Here is a 17,993-nt window from a genome sequence, read left to right as displayed (position 1 = left end):
TAGTCAATGGCCTCCTCATGAGGCTGCAAAGGGTTGTCTGGCTGTGAGTATTTCACAGAATCACAGAATCATCTAGGTTGGAAGAGACCTCCAAGATCACCTAGGCCAACCTCTGACCTAACACTAACAAGTCCTCCACTAAAGCATATCACCAAGGGCTACATCTAAACGTCTTTTAAAGACCTCCAGGGACGGTGACTCAACCACTTCCCTGGGCAGCCCATTCCAATGCCTAACAACCCTTTCGGTAAAGAAGTTCTTCCTAACATCCAACCTAAACCTCCCCTGGCGCAACTTTAGCCCATTCCCCCTCGTCCTGTCACCAGGCACATGGGAGAATAGACCAACCCCCACCTCTACAGGTACACTGCTGAACTCTGACTTCACTGTATCTGTCATGCCAAGCATGACAGAAGGACTATCCGCAAGTACCCCACCTGTGTGCTCAATTGACAAGGGATATAATTTCAGCAGAGGAAAAAAAAAAAAAAAAAAAGAAGGATGTTTATATACATGGGGAGCAGAGAAGAGAAAGAGGCTATCAGTCCTCTTGCAGCAGAAATAGCATGAAACAGCTAATGGAGTTCAGATCTGCATCTCATAAACAAACACCTGAAGCTTCCTTCAGCTCTGACACATGGGTTTTGTTAATTACTGTGATTTTTAAGTCACCAGTTTCAGGCATGACCTCAGTGTGACAACAAGACTGCAACAATACATTAATTTGTCACAGAGGGCATCTTTAATTCCTTCAGTTTCTCGGTGCATTTGATTACGATTGCATTCATAGAACATCTTTGCTCAGCAGGAAATTTAAGTTACCATCATGGACAGATTGATACAGCACAAATATCCCTACAGGCTCACCATTCCCATGAAATTTCATCTTTTAGGGCCAACACAGTGGTAATTTTGCTCTATCCATCTGTACCAATTACATTTCCCTTGTGTTGTTTCCATCACACAGATTTATTACAACTGCTTGTTTAGCTAAAGCCCAGGAGTTATGAACTCAAGCTGACCTGATCCTCTGGGCAAAACTCAGTTCCTGGCTTGCCCTAACCACAATGCCACTTGAGAATGTGTCAGTATACAATGGGCACACACGCAATGCCACTGAGGGCACGACACACCCCTATTGTGCGAAGGTGCACCCTTTATTTTCATTCTATTACAAATAATCTTACTTTGCTTCTTTGTTACTGACTCACACATCTAATCCCCATGCTCCTTCAGGTAGCAAACCACACACTGGCTGTAGCGTGCCTGTCTGCTAACAGCCTGCTTTGTGCCGGCACTCCTCAACACTTGCAGGTGCCTGTTGGCAGTCCCAGAGGTCACTGGACTTCTGCTGCGAGCATGAAAACAAACCTAAGCAAATGCCCGTGGTGTTATCCCTTGTGGTAGTGCTCCAGGTCCTGCTCCTGGTGGTGTTAGTTGGCACTACTTGTGCAGCAAGATGGATTATCTTGCCTGACCCTAGCTCTGCATATCTTTTAGTCCCGGGTCTTTTTCTTGGGGCTCCCAATCCAACCTTCAAGCTCCAATAACTTCCCACCTGTATCTATCAACAATCTCCCCCAGGCTATAAATATATATATATATTTTAAATATATATATATATTTTTGCCAGGTTCTAATTGTAATCGTAATTCACATCCCTGTTCACTTTTCTTTATGTTTCTTTTTTTTTTTTCCAAATTTGACATTCAGTTTCCCTTTCAAAATTGTAACAATGGCTCTTCAGACTCTTACCGCTCATGTGAATTGCTTTGTTTTAATTTCCCTTCTTGCTTTCTGGAAAAATGATGTCTCTCTTATGTTTCATTTTTATGTGGCGCGAAGTACTTCTCAAATTTTGGTGAGGCACTTTCACAGCCTCCTATTCCTGAGTTAACCAAAAACCCATAAAGCATATGAAAACCTTCTTTAGTCAGAAGAAAGACAATTTTCTGCTTGCCTTCATTTTGCCTGGCACCAGCTGTTTTCAGATGCAAAGTGAAATAGTCCTTAAATCTCCTCAAGTTTTCTTCCACTGGCTGTGTCAGCTCTGGCTGGCTTTTTTGCTGCTCCATTTTCTATTTGATTATTTTCTTTCACTTCTGTTTACTCCAGGTACCCCATGCTCAGTGATGAACTGCGGCCCACATTATTTGAGAGAGATCTTTATTAATCATGCAGTTCCAGCTCCTCTGCCTAGCAAGACACGTGTTACTTCCCTGTGTTTATAGCAAACTATAAAAAGCCTAGAACTTCTAACAGAAATAGAAATAGGCTTTATTATAGAAAGCCTAGAACCTCTAACCTTATAGCAAAAAAAAATAAAAAATAAAAAAATAAGTAAAAGGACATTTAAAACTCCGATTCCCACTTCCTGATTTATAGAGATTCATAAGCTACAAGTAAATTACCCCTTCTCACTACAGAAGGCTTTTGTACCTGCAGTGCTCTGCAAACCAACTAGCTATGGCTTACACTTCTGCAAAGACAATCCACCTGCTTTTTGGCTGCTGACAGCTCAGCTGCAGGGCTCTGAACACTTTAACATCCACGGTGAGAGAAGCTACTTGGATGGGGCTTGAGCAGGGAGGGGACGCTCTCTCGCAAACCAAGCTCAGCCTATTTTACGCCTGGGATACGAGAGCCAGAATCCAGACTTGGCTCACAAATGCAGCTGTGGTGCTCCTCCTGCATAAGAGGCAGGTGGACATGTGGGATTTGCAGGGACCACAACCTTATCGTAAACCATGGATCTCTGAAGGGGATTTAACAGCAGAGCAAAGGCAGTGCATGCAGTCTGGGAGTGGAAGGAGGCACCTCCTGCATCCACAGCAAGGAGTGGAAAAATAAGGAAAGACATGGCACAACTGTGATGAATGGAGAACAGATGTTCCAGATGGAAAATATGGCTGGTTTATTGGCTCCATTTCTCCGGGTGTGGCTACACAATACATCAGATTCAATGATAAATATGAACTATGAAATACATGGTGCTTGTGTTCCCAGCACCTTGCTTCCAGAGTCTGTGAAATGATCCACGCTAAATACAATCATTTTTGGAAGGGTTATTTTAATCCAGATCAGGGGGTGTGGTTGAGTACGGGCTGAAATTCCTGCCCAAGCAGTGGCTTTAGCAGATCTGAGGGGGCAATAAATTGTGCACTAATACTAGAATGTACCCAGAGTCCAGGGAAGGTAAGCGGGAGAACAAGATTTTTCCAATCAGTTTTGCCACCGTGTATTGTGTGGTATGTATACAATCTAAATAACTGCAATAGCCCCATCCAGGTAAAAATTTAGAATGCATGCCATGCCTTTACTCACCAATTTTCCATGTCAGGTTAGGTTTTGCGCTTGGGCATGGTTTGTAGGTTTTTCGTTTTGTTGTTTGTTTTTATCTGTATTTAGCTGATCTAACAACCACAAATATCCACAGTTCTTAATTTTTTTTTTTCCTTATGCTAAAGTATTGACTGTCACACAAAAAATCCAATAGCTCAGTATATGAGAGGGTACATCTCAAGCACAGGGCTTTGTGACAGGCAGGGTTCAAGACCACCCATGCTGCGAAGTGCTCTTGGTGGAGCAATGCTGTTAAATGCCACAAGATGAACCAAATCCAAGTCGCCAGGTTTTGAATACACATCACTGTAAACCGGATTTGGAGGCACAACTGGGAAAATACAAAAGGTTTAAAATACATTAGGTCCCCAAACCCCCTGTAATTTTTTTTTCCATGCCCGAGTTGTGCACCTGCTAAGGGGATGCACAGCATCAGGCAGTAAACCAGGAGGTCACCTTCGCTGCCGGGTATCACAGAGAGGGACACAGGGTTGGTGCAACGCTTGCTAATGCTCTGGCAAGAGCAACGCAGAGGCCTGGCACGCTTGGCATGGACCGGCCTCGTAATGTGCCACGTAAAGCCATGTTTGTAAAGGGCCTCCTTTAAAGGCTTGCTGTGTTAACCCTTTCAGCCAAATTGCTCAAATTTTGGTTCCAAAGAGTTCCAAAGAGCATTCGCTTTCCCGTTTCTAAAGGGAACATTAAATTTCAGCTTTTAGAAATCATCAGCACTAATCCTCTTTAACATCAATGCACGTTAGCATTTATATTTCTATACCTCTCCTTACATCCCCTCGTGTTTGACCATCACAAAAACAAAACAGGGAGCACCCTGTCTCATACTGCTCCTGGCTCTGCCGGTGGGAAATGCCGAGGGCGAGTTGGAGAGCAGGCAACTGAAATGTTTGTTTTTAATCCCAGAATAGCGCTCTTTTAGGGCTGAAATGGGACTGGCCTGAATTCAACCATGAATAAGTTTAAGAAACTAAAAATGGTCACTCTTGCCCTCAGGGTTGACAACAGAAACAGTGGCTAGGGTTTAAATCTACTCACTTACTGCAAGGACTTTGAAAGGACCCCTGAAAATTCATCGGCTCATTAAACACCTGAAGGGGTGTCTGGGATGAGGTGAGCTGGCTATATTTGGGTTCTGTTCCCAGCCATACATACAGAAACCCACAAAACTGTGCACAGACCAGAATGCTACTACCCCCTCTGCTCAAATGCGCCAACGCAATTAGCTGTAATTGCCAGGAAGCAGGCTCGGTCTGTTATCTGCCACGTTTTAAAGTGACGATCCAATATCCTCCATCTGTCTTCATTAAAACACTCTTTACACTGACACCCGAGCAGCCAAAACCTGCTTTCTGGTCCTCCGGGTGCAGCGCTCGGGTTACGGTGGGCAGCCGAGCGGAGGGCTGGGGGCAGAGGCAGCCCTTCTCCCCCCGCAGCCACCCGAACAAAGCAGCTTCCCCGCACAGCCGCTGCCGCACGGCTCCGCTCGCTCCACCCAGAAGTTGATCATCTGGGTGAAAAACCTCAGCCCAAAGCACTCCGATTAAGCTTTGCGAAGCTCCCCGGGTGGCAAAAACGCAAGCTTTCTGCCCTGAAAGCTGACAGGGGGAACGGGCGAGATGAAGGGAAGCGCTCGACCTTACCCTTGAAGGCTTGCAAAAGTCACACCAACAAAGTTGCTGCCTTCCATAGCACTCGCACACGCTCCTCTGGTCTCATTCACACGCAGCTCTGTCCCCTCCCGGGATCAGCAGCTCGGCTCATAGTCACGGTGAGGACGTTCATCTAAGCAAGCAAAAGCGTCCTGACGCTGCCAGGCATTGCTGGCTCGCCTCCTGCCCCACGCAACCTGGAGCAGACCCGCTCTGCCATGCAAAGTCCCGGTAACTAAAACTTACTCCAAGTTCCCTACTTCTTACTTCAGTCACTGGGCTTGGCGCCTTGCCAAATCCTTCCTTTTTTTTTTTTTTTTTTTTTTTTAAATTCTGTTTCCTGTAGATAGGCAGAGTGTAGCGGCTCCCTTTAAAATAAAATGCCCAGCACAACGTGCTGTGAAAGACCACAGCAGAAGTGCGGAGCACGGAGGGATGGGGCTCCCTGTGTGACACCAGAGATGACCGCTGATCTCCTCACCTACCTCCTGTCAGCGCAGAAACCTTCAAACCACGGGGGTAAAAGGGTCCAGCGTATCAAATTGCCTTAAAAAAGGATGAGGTTGGTAAGGGATCCATCTCCCAGCAGCAGCCCCTCTCTGTAACACCGAAGCCAGTCAGGGTTCCTTACACCCAGAGAAACCGTCCTACAAGCCGATCCCAAGGCTCCACCTCGTCCACTTTCCAACAGCTGTGAGCAGCAAAAACTCTGCAGGGAGAAAACCTCATAAAGCACGATTGCATAACTCAACCACAGGGCTTCCTCCAGCCCGTCGGAGGATCGCCTTGGCGCCGAAACATCAGGGTTTGCTCATCCCTGGCAGTGTGACCTCCCTGTGGCTGCTGGGACACGTGCATGGCCTCATCACTGTCTGGGGACCCTCCTCACCCTCAGCAGCCTCCCGACCTTCCTGCTTGTTCCCCTCTCACCATGAAAAACCTCAGTGTTTTTCCCCCAGTTATAGGGCCGCTCACAAGAGAGTGCCCCCCTAGATGCCAGGACCAACCAGGTTCACTGCAAAGACCAAAACCAGGCCAACAGCAACGTTAATCCGTCTTCATGCTTCTCTACAACTGTGGACTGTAATTATTCTGCGATCACCCTAAGATATGTCAACAGTAGTGTCTGCCAGAAACATGCCAGTTCACTGCAGACAGCAAGAGAAAGTTTAACTTAAAAGATTTCTACATGTCTCTCTCTCTCTCAATTTCTTCCTTCATCTAATGTGTTTTCCCACTGGATTTATGTAAATACTGCTAGAATTAATTTCAAGCCTACCCACAAATACTTGAATACATTGATCAGCCAATTAATTATAATAACATGATAGTCAAAGGTTTGACAAACAGTATTTTCTGGAAGGTGAAATTTTCTGAAGTCCTGCCATGAAGAAAAGCATTGGAAGGCCCGGGATGCTGCACCAGCAGTACTCCAGTGGTCACAGAATGATAAGCGCAGAGTGGCAATGAACAGAATTAGCAATTTCTAAAGGAAAAGCAAGAGCCTGTACCCCTCTGCACTGGGGGGTTATCCCATCTCCTCCGGCATTGACTCCAGGGTTATTCTTCCAAGTTACACCTATTTCAGACAATGTTCATTTAATGAAATTCCTAATTCCAACAAAAACGATCTACACAAAGAGCCAGTGTGGGATGTGGTGTACAGGACTGATCTCCTCTAGACTCAGGACATTTTCAGATGATTTTGAATTGAAAATCATCTAACTCAAAGAGGAATTTCCCTTACACTAGCCATTTCTCATGTTCTCACCACCCACAACCCATTTCAACAGCAACAGACACAAGTATCACTTTTTTTCCTGCAATGAAAAGAACAAGGATCTAGATTAATTTGGCTTTCCTATATATTTGGAGAACCCCTTGTTCTTGCTTCATTCTGTAGTTTTCTTCCTGCCTAGATTCAGAACTTATTTCTTTGCTGCTCTCTTTATAGGATCTTGTTACCACATTGACCTTGGACACAGTCGTTGCATCCTTTCTAGAGATAGGTTCATCTCCTTCCTTTAACATGAGGGTGGACTCAACCATAAAACCAGCTGGCCTTCAGGCTTGTTGTTTAGACTTTAGAATAGCTAAAAAATTAGGTAGGATGTTTTGTTCTTCATGATTTTTCTCGGCACTGAAATCCACTCCATTCACATCGGCAATGACTTTTTCCCCTCTGCTATACGCTCCCCATGCGTTTCAATGGGCCTACTCATGTAAGGCAAGTTCAGCACATGCAGAAGCACTCAGAAAAACAGGAGTCACTCTGTACTGACCCATCTCTGAGATACCTTGTCCTTGCCCTACACTTTGGTCCCTGGGAAACATCTTCCCAACAACCACATCACTTCCTCCTTTGCCAATTTCTGAACTCATCACGGAGGGATGCAGCCTGCAAAGTAAGTTGTCTGGATTTCAGTGCCTATGTATACGCACTCCAGGTGTTTGAGCTCCCATTGCAGTCAGTGTGGTTTGGGCAGAAGTTCAGTTGGCCAGCTGCAGCAAGGCAGCAGCAAGTTTGCTGTGAGCCACTGACGTGGGAAGGAGGAGCTCACTCTGCTGCCTTTCCAGGAAAGGAGAGCAAGTGGCTCCAAATCATGGTTCTTCATCTTTGAGTCCTCCACTTTCCAAGCTGGCCACTAGTCACAGATGGCTGGCGTAGAGCAGGATGGATTTACATTCATGCCATGAAGAACTTATTTCGGCACCACAGCAGGGAGAAAGATTTCCAGTCACTCAGCCTGTTCTGGATTTCAGCTACAATCAAGGGGCAAAGCTCAGGACTTAGTGACATTGGCATTTAAGGGATGCCTCCTTCTTGGCCAGATCCTATGTTCCACCAAAAAGCAAAGCTGAGAGAGCAGTTGACCTTACCTGGAAAACACTGGACTCAGACATGCCTGTTGAGTTGGAAAGGTTTTGAATGGCTAAATATGCCCCTGAGCAACCAGAGAGGATAACTGGAGGAGGGAGAACCAGAAGGGAAACACACCCTGGAACACCTTACAGAGCAGACAAACTAAATGCTAGGCCCCGGGAGAAGCCCTCCCTATGCAAAGCAATATTTAATACTACTTTCAACCTATCTACATTTCCGACCATCCTATATAGTTCAAAATGGGCACTGATGAGCTTTTTTTTCTGTTACTGTCCTGTAACTCCAGTCTTGCCCAAACTGCAAGGTGTGAAGCTTGACCTGCTCTACCATGGTTGGTATCTCTTGCCGCAGAGCCAAGCTGGGCTCCCCCCACACCCCAAACCACGGAAATGTCCAGGGACCATTTCCACCCAGCCCTATCATCTCCAGCTCCCAAAACAACACAAGCTTTGCCCATACTAAGTGTGGGAGTCACAACTCCAGAAAAGCCTTTCTACGTGGTGCCAAAGGGTTTCCTCACAAACCCCCAAGGGTCAGCCCTGGATGACTGACTGTCCTCCCACAGCTTGTGCTTTCCTTCCCATTCCTGACCAATCCTGGCCAACAAGGAGGTCCTTGTGTAGTGGAGGAATAAGGAGTAAACCTCACTTTGGGGCCCACTGTCCTATTTGTTGTCATGAGCACCTACAAAGGCTGCAAGCGTTAAGATGGGCATCTTGTCCCAGACAGCCTCACTGAAAGACTTACCATCTTGTTCCTATTGAAAGTTGGGTGTAGGATACATAAGAAACATAGTAGTGATAGGAACATTTTGGGACATTAATGTCCACCCCTTGAATTAAAAATACAGTGTAGGAAGAACCTGTAACATGCAATTTGCAAATTGCTAGAGGACAGAAAACACCAAGGCAATGATAAAGTGAAGAATGAAAGACCAAAGCACCCAAAATATGTTGTCACAGGTAAGGAAAGGAGTAGTGTAGTGACAATGTCCTTGGTCCCTACAGAGGAAGTAGCAGGTTAAAACTGTCCAGATTGGACAGCATAAAATCCTAAATGTTCCTGCTTTCATGACCAGACTGTGGGAGGAAAATGAAATGGGCTCAGGAAGGCAATCTCACAAAGTGACCAATTACTGCACAACTCTCCTTGCCTGCTGGGACCTACCCAACCACATTCATTTAACTGCTCTGCCAATGAACTGATAAAAGTTCTGATAAACTGGCAGAAATTCAGCATAACTCTGTTTGAAGGGATCCTCTGGATTCCTATGCACACACACAGTCCTTGGGTGGGATCTGAAATCTGGGGCGCAGCCTCAGTACAGCAGGTTCACGCAGCAATATTCCCATACCTCACTGATTATTCCAGCACTTGGGTGTTGTAAGGTACATGCCCAATGGAAATGGTCAAAAAATAGTTTCAGTGGGTGTGTGCAGGATAACATGACTCGTACTGATCAGGATGCAGTGGAGGGCCACTTATCTGCAGCAGGTAGAAATTCCCCTTCTCCATCAGACCCCTGTCCCAGTACTCTTCGCCTTTAACAAACAACGATCCTCTGGGGAAATTCATGAGAAATCCACAAAGGTGGAGCCTCTTGCATATGAAGGGAAAGCAGCAGCTTGCTCTGATGACTATTGATCTCATCTTCCTGGCACTAACACCAGCTAACATGATACCTTCTTGATATTTTAAAACTGAAATTAAAATAGTTTCTGTCTTTCTTCCCTTTCACAGCCCAAAAGAGACAGAGCAGAGGTGAAAAACTTCTAGCCAAAGAGTGTTTATATGGGTTCAGCTGTTCATATTGCATTGAAGAGGAGATAAAATTTGCATTCAGGGAATGAGGCCCAAGATCAACCTGTCCCTGAGGTCCAGTTCCTACCAGATTTGGTATCTTGCACTTACAAACTCCTCCTGGCCAACAGTTTCATTGCCCTGGTTGGGAAGGGGCTGTTGCAAGAGTGGAAGTCTTGCAGGGACCTGAAACACCTGCAGTGATCCTGTTAAGGGATTCGAAGCACACTGAAATCAGTAGGAGCTGACGGAGATACACCTGGCACAGGATTGTATTCTTGGGCTATAAATCTGCGTCTCTTTATTTGCTGGTGACACAGCACATGCCCAATTGCATGGGGAGAGCACGGGGATTAATTAGCAGCAGCCCCAGATGTGTCCACGCTGCTTTTAGCACATATTTCCTAATCACCTTCAGTGAACTAAGTGGAATCCCGGGGGAAGGGGGAGGAGGGGGGAGATTGGGAGGTCTTGTTAAAAGCTAATCATGCCTACATGAATAGAAAAATCAATAGCTGAGGGCAAAGCAACAGCCCAGCCTGTTAGAGCCTCAGATTAAAGTGCCCTTTGTAACATGGGTATTACACAAGACCTCCCGCTGTTATTTGCAAGGCAGTAGATGCCACAAACACACATCCTGTATCTGGTGGCACTTCAAAGACTGTCACATGCACGCTCCTCAGACACATCAAAAAAAAACACAGCTCATACCACTGAGGAATTAGGATACCCCCCGATGGGACTCTGTGCTTGATCACACAGAGGGAATCCAACTCATGCAGGGCGAGCAAAAAGCCTGGGTATTTTGGAGTCTTCCCATGAGCTGTGCTTAGGGGAAAAATGGGTTGCACTCTGGGGAGAAGCAGCACTTTTGGTACGGTGTGACATGACCCCAAGGGCTACATAACGGCTGTGAAACATTTAATCTCCTCTGGTCTCCCAGAGATGCTCTAGCCCTCGTTGAACTCATACCAGGTACTGTCTATAACCTCTGCTGCAGTGGGACAGTGAGCACTGGTGCCTAAAATGTGCTAAGAGGGATCGGCAAGAGGGAGGCAAGGGCTGCAGTGGCTCTGCACTTCGGTTTTCCAGCCGGTAATCACAGGGGACACATCCACTGCTCTGCTCAGGCTGTTCCGTGCTGCAGGGCAGCTCCATCCCCCACTGCCACCTCGCTGGGTTTCTGTACTAAGTGTGCGTGAAGGGGATGGGAGGTTCCTGGATCTTCAGGGGACAGATAGCTTCTGTATGCCCTACAGCATCACCCAGGGGCCTGGGAGTTATTTGCCTAACCCCTCACGGTTATTTTTGTGTATTGCTCTGACAATCAATCATCCTTCACATGGAAAACTCAGGTGGCACTGCGGGAGGATTCCTTTAAATATCATGTTGCATTCACTATGTTCATAAGCACTATCAATAGTTCCCAATTAAATGTACCATGTGTATGTACATCTGCACTGTCTCTTTTCCAGGTTACAATCACATACATTTTGCCAAGAAAAACACTGAGGCAACCTGCTGCCTTGCATGAAATTCTCCCTAGCATCAACGATCTTTTATATATTTTATATTATCATTTTCAACATTACATCTTTGTTATGCTAGCACTGAAAACTGAGACTGGGTGACTTCTTGTCCTATCCTACCTCAAATTCTGTGAGCTCTGAGAAGAACAAGGAAACCCCTGCCTTGTGGTCAGGACCATGTCAGAAAAAAAATAAAAATCTTATTAAACAAGAATTGGCGCCCCTCTGAAACATCAAATTTTAGCTAATTATCCAAAGATCTAAAATGGCTGCTCTCATATATTATGCTAGCATAAATTAAATAAATGAATAAATAAACCACCACATTGATTTCCCTGGAGATTTCCCCAAGGAAACTGTACGGTATTTTTATCAACAGCTTGATAAAATGCAACACCACCTTTGCAGTAAATAAGCAGCACACAACCATGGCTCTGCCAGCATGGCCACTGCACAGGCATGCCAGGGCCTGGCACAGGCAGCCTTTGCTTTTATTCAGTGCAGCTTTTTTCATGTTATATTGTTCCCTCCTGTGCTCTCCAGGTGTTTAATAGAAACACATGTTCCTCGGCACTCAGACGGCTGAGAACAAAGGCCTGCATTATTCTCACCTCCGTGTTTAAGCAGTGAATTCCCGCTAACTTGAATGGAAGTTGTGCATGTAAATCCCTCTGCAGCCATATGAAAGAAAGAGAGGAATAATCTGATGGGTGCGCAGGGCCTTCAGGGTGTGATTGCAGAGTTAATTATTCTCCCAAAAACTCTACAGCAATTTACAAAACCCTGGATGGGGACAACACAGCAAAACAATTCAGGGACTGGGTGCACACCCATGGGTGCTGGGGTACAGCTCTTGCTTAAGGTTAATTGTGTCCATTGCTCCTGTTGGGGTGTGATGCAGCATCACAGAAGACCGTTATTTTAAAGGGGATATATGGAAAAGGAGGTATTTAAGAGAGGTATTTATTATTAAGAGAGGCAGGTATTTAAATTAACCCCCTTATTGCCAGGGTTATGATTTTTCACACCATGTTTTTTTTTCACATGCTGCTCACAGAATAAAACTAGTTGTGGACCCCATAAGAAGAGGGGCATTTGCTGCTTCTGATAGTGATCAAGGCTGTACCAGTATGTCTCCAGAAGGCAAACAATGTGAGCCTGAAGCTAGGAATGTGCTAATGAAGGCATACAGCAGAAAACTTAATCAAAGACTCGGAGAGACGAAAGGGAATTAAGTAAGGTATCAGCAGTACGGTGCAGAAATGAATGTCTAGTCAGGGGAAATAAAAGGAGTTTTCTTAACACAGAAATAAACAGCAACAACAAAAAACAAGCCCAAAACAAAACAAAACAACAAAAATAACAACAACAAAAAACAAGAACAGAAAAAAACACAGTCCTCTGGCTTGGTGTGACACAGAAAGAAAAGCTCAGCCTTTGCTCTGTGCCTCCTCTCCCCAGGGAGGGGGATAATCTTCGGATTACCCTGACAGGACATCCCAACTTAAAATAATAGGGGTGGAAGCTGTGTTTAGGTCAGTGCAGCTGATGAGAAGCAGTACTCCTATGCACAATCTTCAGGGTGTGTTTTGTTATTTTAGCCTCTTTTTGTGCCATGCTCCAACATTTCCAATTCAGGTTTTTTTTTGTTTTGTTTTTTAACTTCCTCACAACCTTGACTTCTGGCAAGCGACAAAGCACTCCTCATCCATGCGGGACGTGGCAGATCCCAAGAGCTGAGCACTGCGGTGCCCTGCCCATCGCCCAGCTCCGGATAAGGGTACTGGTACCCTCAGCATACTGCTTAGGCTGGTTCGACATCTGCTATTGCAAGGCTTGTGTGAAGAAGCATCTTCTAAGGACTGGTAATATCTGGACACATTCCCTGGCATGAAGCAAAGTGCTAGAAAACACATGTAATCCCTAAAGACCTTTGTAACAATGGTGTAATCAGAACAGAATTAATGCCCTGTGTGGGTAAGCGCGGGTTGTAATTTCTCTTAGAAATATCAAGATTGGATTAGCTTTGGGGGAGAGAGTGGTACAGAGATGCAAATAGCTCAGACAAAGGTCTGAGTGTTTCTTTGGATGTCATCTGCTGATCAGGGAGTGTCTGCCCAGAAAGGCACTGACATTAATTTTCTCCTACAGTCAGTCTGCTATTTTGGCCATGGGAGGAAATGTAGCATAAAACACAAAGAGGCCAGACAAAAGCAGTTTCCCAAACAAATTTTTGGATCATATCTGGGAAAAGAGTTACACTACTCCAGGAAAAAAAAAGGAACTCTGTAAAGCAAAAAAAAAAAAAAAAAAAGCAGCACATATTAGCCTGCCCAGCCCTCTTGTAGCACAGCTTTACAGCTAGGGCTAACCAGAAAGGTTCCAGAGAATGACGATCTCTGGCAAACAGACAGAGTCAGAAGTAGTGTCTGGCCGCCAGCTGTACCTGGGAAACCTCTCTGTTATGTGGCAAAGTAGTGGGTAGGTTGTCTATATGTTGAGACTGCCAAAAATGTGTGTGATGTGAGGCAACCATGCCAGGGAGGCATGAAATTTAAATACACCGAGGTGTATATTGCTTCATTAATCAACATCTGGAATGGCACTCTAGCGTTGATCCCAATTATATATTAAATATTATTTCAAAAGTTTTATAAGTCTGAAATATTTACTCAATGCATCTGTTGCTCAGAACAGCTCCACAACAGACCCCAGTGTTCAAAGGCTGGAAAGCAGGCACACAAGAAAGATATTCTGCGTTGGATCTATGTGGTGTCTACTGACCCCTTTATAGTTGTGGTTGCTGCTGCTGCATTTCAAAATCCACAGGCTGCCTCCAGCATTTACCATTCATTAGTGGTGGAAAGATTTGAATGAGCAGTTTCTTGGAGGCTGGCTTCAGTCTGCAGCTCATCTTATAAGCGTCCTACAACTATGATCAGGTCTGTCCATTTTTGGTACATGTTTCTAGTCTTGTTTGTTACTGAAACAAGAAGGGGCCTCCCTAGAGCCTCTTACAAGCATCCGAAGGAAAAATACAAATACAAATACAAATACAAATACAAATACAAATACAAATACAAATACAAATACAAATACAAATACAAATACAAATACAAATACAAATACAAATACAAATGAAAATAAAATTAAGGAAGGCACTTAGGGAGAGTAGGGTAGAGTAGAGTAGAGTAGAGTAGAGTAGAGTAGAGTAGAGTAGAGTAGAAGAAAAGAGAAGAGAAGAGAAGAGAAGAGAAGAGAAGAGAAGAGAAGAGAAGAGAAGAGAAGAGAAGAGAAGAGAAGAGAAGAGAAGAGAAGAGAACAGAACAGAACAGAACAGAACAGAACAGAACAGAACAGAACAGAACAGAATAGTTCCATTGGAAGGGACCTAAAAAGGCCAAGTCCAACTGCCCAACCACTTCAGGGCTAACCAAAGGGAGCAGTGAAGGCAAGCTAGCAAAAGTAAGAGGATACAACTTAAGACGGTGTTAATCAGGGTAGCCATGGCTTACAGACTTGCAAATAAACATGAATCATCAATTTCTGTTTGGATGACAGCTCCTAGAAGTTACAACTACTCAGGAGGAGATGCACGCCTGTCTGGATGACTTGGTTATGGGAGAGCAGCCTTCAGGAGATGTGGGAAGTAGGAAGCACATCAGCCATCCCACCCCCGTGCGGAGCTGGAGCCTTTGGGAAGAAACACTCAGAGACAGAGAGTGCCTCCACGTCTACAAGGGCACTGCACCACTGACAGAAGGGTCTAGAAGAAAATAGCAGGGAGGGCAATCCTAATCAGGCTACAACACAGCAGTCTGTTGAAACAAACCATAAGTTAAGCAAAATAATTGTTCTCACTCCCCTCATGGCTGTATCCATATCTTTTGTACTGTTATAAAGCCACCAGTACAGATTTAAGATGGAAAAGTAAACTGAATCTTATTTGTCCAAGAAGTGAAATGGCCAGTGGAGAAAGTGTTGGCAACATTCCTTACAACAACAGCAGTATAAATTGCACAAAACAACAACTCTTATCAAAGGGCAGGGAAAAGAAAGTGACGGTCTCGATGTTTAACTAGTGGGTAATCCAGGTGGTCACTGAAACCACAACCTGTAGTAACTACAAGTCCCAGTAAACTCAGGATAATGAACAATGGAGCAGGTAGGAAGCAATGGATGAAAGCATAACGCTGAATTACCTACGGATGGGGGCAGGGCACAGAGGCCCCTGGGTTGTATCAGGGAAAGTGAAAAGGAGCCTTGTTCATCTACAGGCTGCAGTAATTGGCTTTGTCCATAGGGCATGTGCCCGGTCTTGACCTTGGATTCACTGTTGTGTTTCCCAGCCTTGGTGGAAGACTCTCACACTGCTGTTCTCCATACAAGGAAAAGCAAAGACCGTGATCTCCTTGCATTTCCTCCTAACAATGGTCCTGCTTGGGATACAGCTTTGGAAGCACTGGCAAACTACACAATTCAACTTTTGAGATGGAAAAATCATTTTCATATCTAAAAATATCACCATCATATCACCCTACACACATAGAATAATCTAGTCCTGCTCCTCCTGGAGCCAACGCTGAGCACATGCAAACATTAAGGGGTCCTAGGCTGGACCCACAAGTGTAAAGGATCAGACAGATCTCCAGATTAAGCACTGTTACACCAAGTGCATGGCAAGTGTGCCTCCAACAAGCACACAGCAGTCTCTCCAATGCAGTGATGGACCTTCCAATGATGCTGGAAGCAGATTTCCAGCCTGACTTGAAGTGAGTTACTCTCCCAGCAAAAATGCTCTACTTTGATATCAGCAAATTAGCGTGCTCCTTTCCTTTCAGTAACTTTTTTGCTTAAGCCTGGAATAGTGACTTTCAGTAACGCTAAAACATAGTAGGTTGTGAATATCCTAAGAATTAGAACCAAAGCTAAAGTGCAGCAAGTCACACATTTGACTAAAGAGAGAGCCGCAGAGAGCTTTTATCACTAAGAAAAACAAGGCATTCACTCAAAAGGAAGTAAACAGCTTCTCCTGTAACGTGAACCACAGGATATTTTGCTCTGATGGTTTGCAGCTGAGTAACAAAGATATAAAGAGTGCCTCTATCACTGATAGTATGGCCTTAACCTTTCCTTTTAATACTATTTTTGAAATAAAATATAATTTGCAGAGATATACATAAAGGTTAGTGCAGAAAGTTAATTTTAGCGTATAAAAAGTCCTCTCCCTTGTGAACTCATTTAGCAAATCTCATGCAGGCTTCTGTTGGACTTTTGCTTGTGTCAGGATACCCAAATTGTCATGTGTAGAGTGTCTTACTGCTGGGCTAAAAGTCAAACTAGTATTAAATACGAGGGAAAGGCAGAAGATATCCTATGTCAGATAAGACAGGATTCTGGGGGAGAAGTGGCCATTTTTCTCTGTAGTGCAGAAGAAACTTTGGATGTGTTTCATCTAACCAGTTCTTCACATTCATAGTCTTTGGGTGTCCACCAGTTGGCCTTCTAGGCTTACACCCTCCAGTTTTAAAGTCAGGAGACCATTTATCACTTACTGTACAACAGGCCAGCAAACAACACTCATTAATTGACTCATCTCCCACTCTGAGCTAGAGCACATCTTCTCTGGAGCCAGTTACAATGCAAAACCTCTCCTGATGGAGGTAAGATGTTCCCATTTTTCATGTCTTCGCTGTTAAACTAGAATGCAGTTGCCATCAGCAACGACAACACTGAGAACATTTTAGGTGTAGGCACACAGAGGAGAAGAGGTCTGGATCTCCCTTCAGGGAGGCAGAAGAGGGGCCTAGATCCAAAGCCAGCAAAATGAACATGTGCTTTCCCACCGCCATTGGAAAACTTTTTTAAAGCCTCGCTTCTGTGGTCCAAACTCCCTCTACTTCTGTTTGTCACTCACACAGTAAAGCTGGCACTGCATAAAGAAAACTTAGGCACACGACCTGTTCTTCTCCAGACCCAGCATTTACAGGTGCAGAAAAATCCAGTATGCAAAAGAAGAAAAAAACAAACACACAGCAAAAACGCCTGAAATCCAGACACCTATTCAAGGCTTTACTTCTCTTCCAGAAGAAGAAATTGGCCTACCTGGCTGTTCTCTGTCGTCTTTTCTATCTGAAGCTGTTTGCCAAGACAAGCAGAAGGATTGTTTTCAGCACCACACAAAAAGCTGCGGCTTCTTTTAAAAACCCTAGAGGATTATTCAGCAGAGCATGCCAGGCTTCTCCCCAGCGGAGCTGCGAAGCTCGCTAGGGAGCACCACGCTTTCCAGGATCTGGAGGTAAACCCGCGCAGGGACAGGCTGAATGTGATCCAGGAGCTGCAGGATGTCTCAGTGTGCTTCGTGTACTCAGTAATGGCTGCAAGAGAAAAGGCAAAGTTCCCAAAGCCGTGGGTGGAACATGGCACTGCGTTGCACTGAGTAAATAAAAAGCGATTGATCCTTGGACTTGGGTATGACATCAGGTATTAAAAAAGGTTTATACCATAGGCAGGACTCTATATTTCATCTGAGAGTAATGCGACCTTAAAACCCTGCTTGTGCTCATTGCTGCAGCCAAAGCAGTAGCCAGAGACGCAAACAAGACATTGTGCTCAACTTTGTGCAGCCAGCAGACTTATTTTCTTTTCACAGGTTGAGTATTTCAAACATAAAACATGTTTTTTCTCAAAGACTAGACATTTCACTACCTCCCATACAGACTTACAAAATGTATGCAACTTCAGTGGCATAATCAAGTATTTGAGGGGTTT

At 44.8% G+C, this 17,993-nt stretch overlaps 1 protein-coding gene across 3 annotated transcripts in view; it reads right to left on the bottom strand.

Moving 5' to 3' along the window:
• LOC106048544 (phospholipid-transporting ATPase ID-like) overlaps positions 1–17,450 on the bottom strand; it is an 81,888-nt gene extending 64,438 nt beyond the window's left edge. The window contains exon 1 of one of the 3 annotated variants that reach the window (XM_066987982.1): positions 17,328–17,450. The gene's annotated coding sequence lies outside the window, so the exon portion shown is untranslated. Of the gene's footprint in view, positions 1–5,000; positions 5,297–5,494; positions 5,712–17,327 lie in introns of those variants that run through there. The other 2 variants (XM_066987981.1, XM_066987980.1) reach the window with 2 other exon arrangements.
• Between the last annotated feature and the right edge of the window lie 543 nt (positions 17,451–17,993).

Source organism: Anser cygnoides, chromosome Z (genome assembly GCF_040182565.1).
Source record: "Anser cygnoides isolate HZ-2024a breed goose chromosome Z, Taihu_goose_T2T_genome, whole genome shotgun sequence".
NCBI lineage: Eukaryota > Metazoa > Chordata > Aves > Anseriformes > Anatidae > Anser > Anser cygnoides.
Note: the sequence above shows the minus strand (reverse complement) of the source record. Positions and strands in the feature narration are given on the sequence as shown.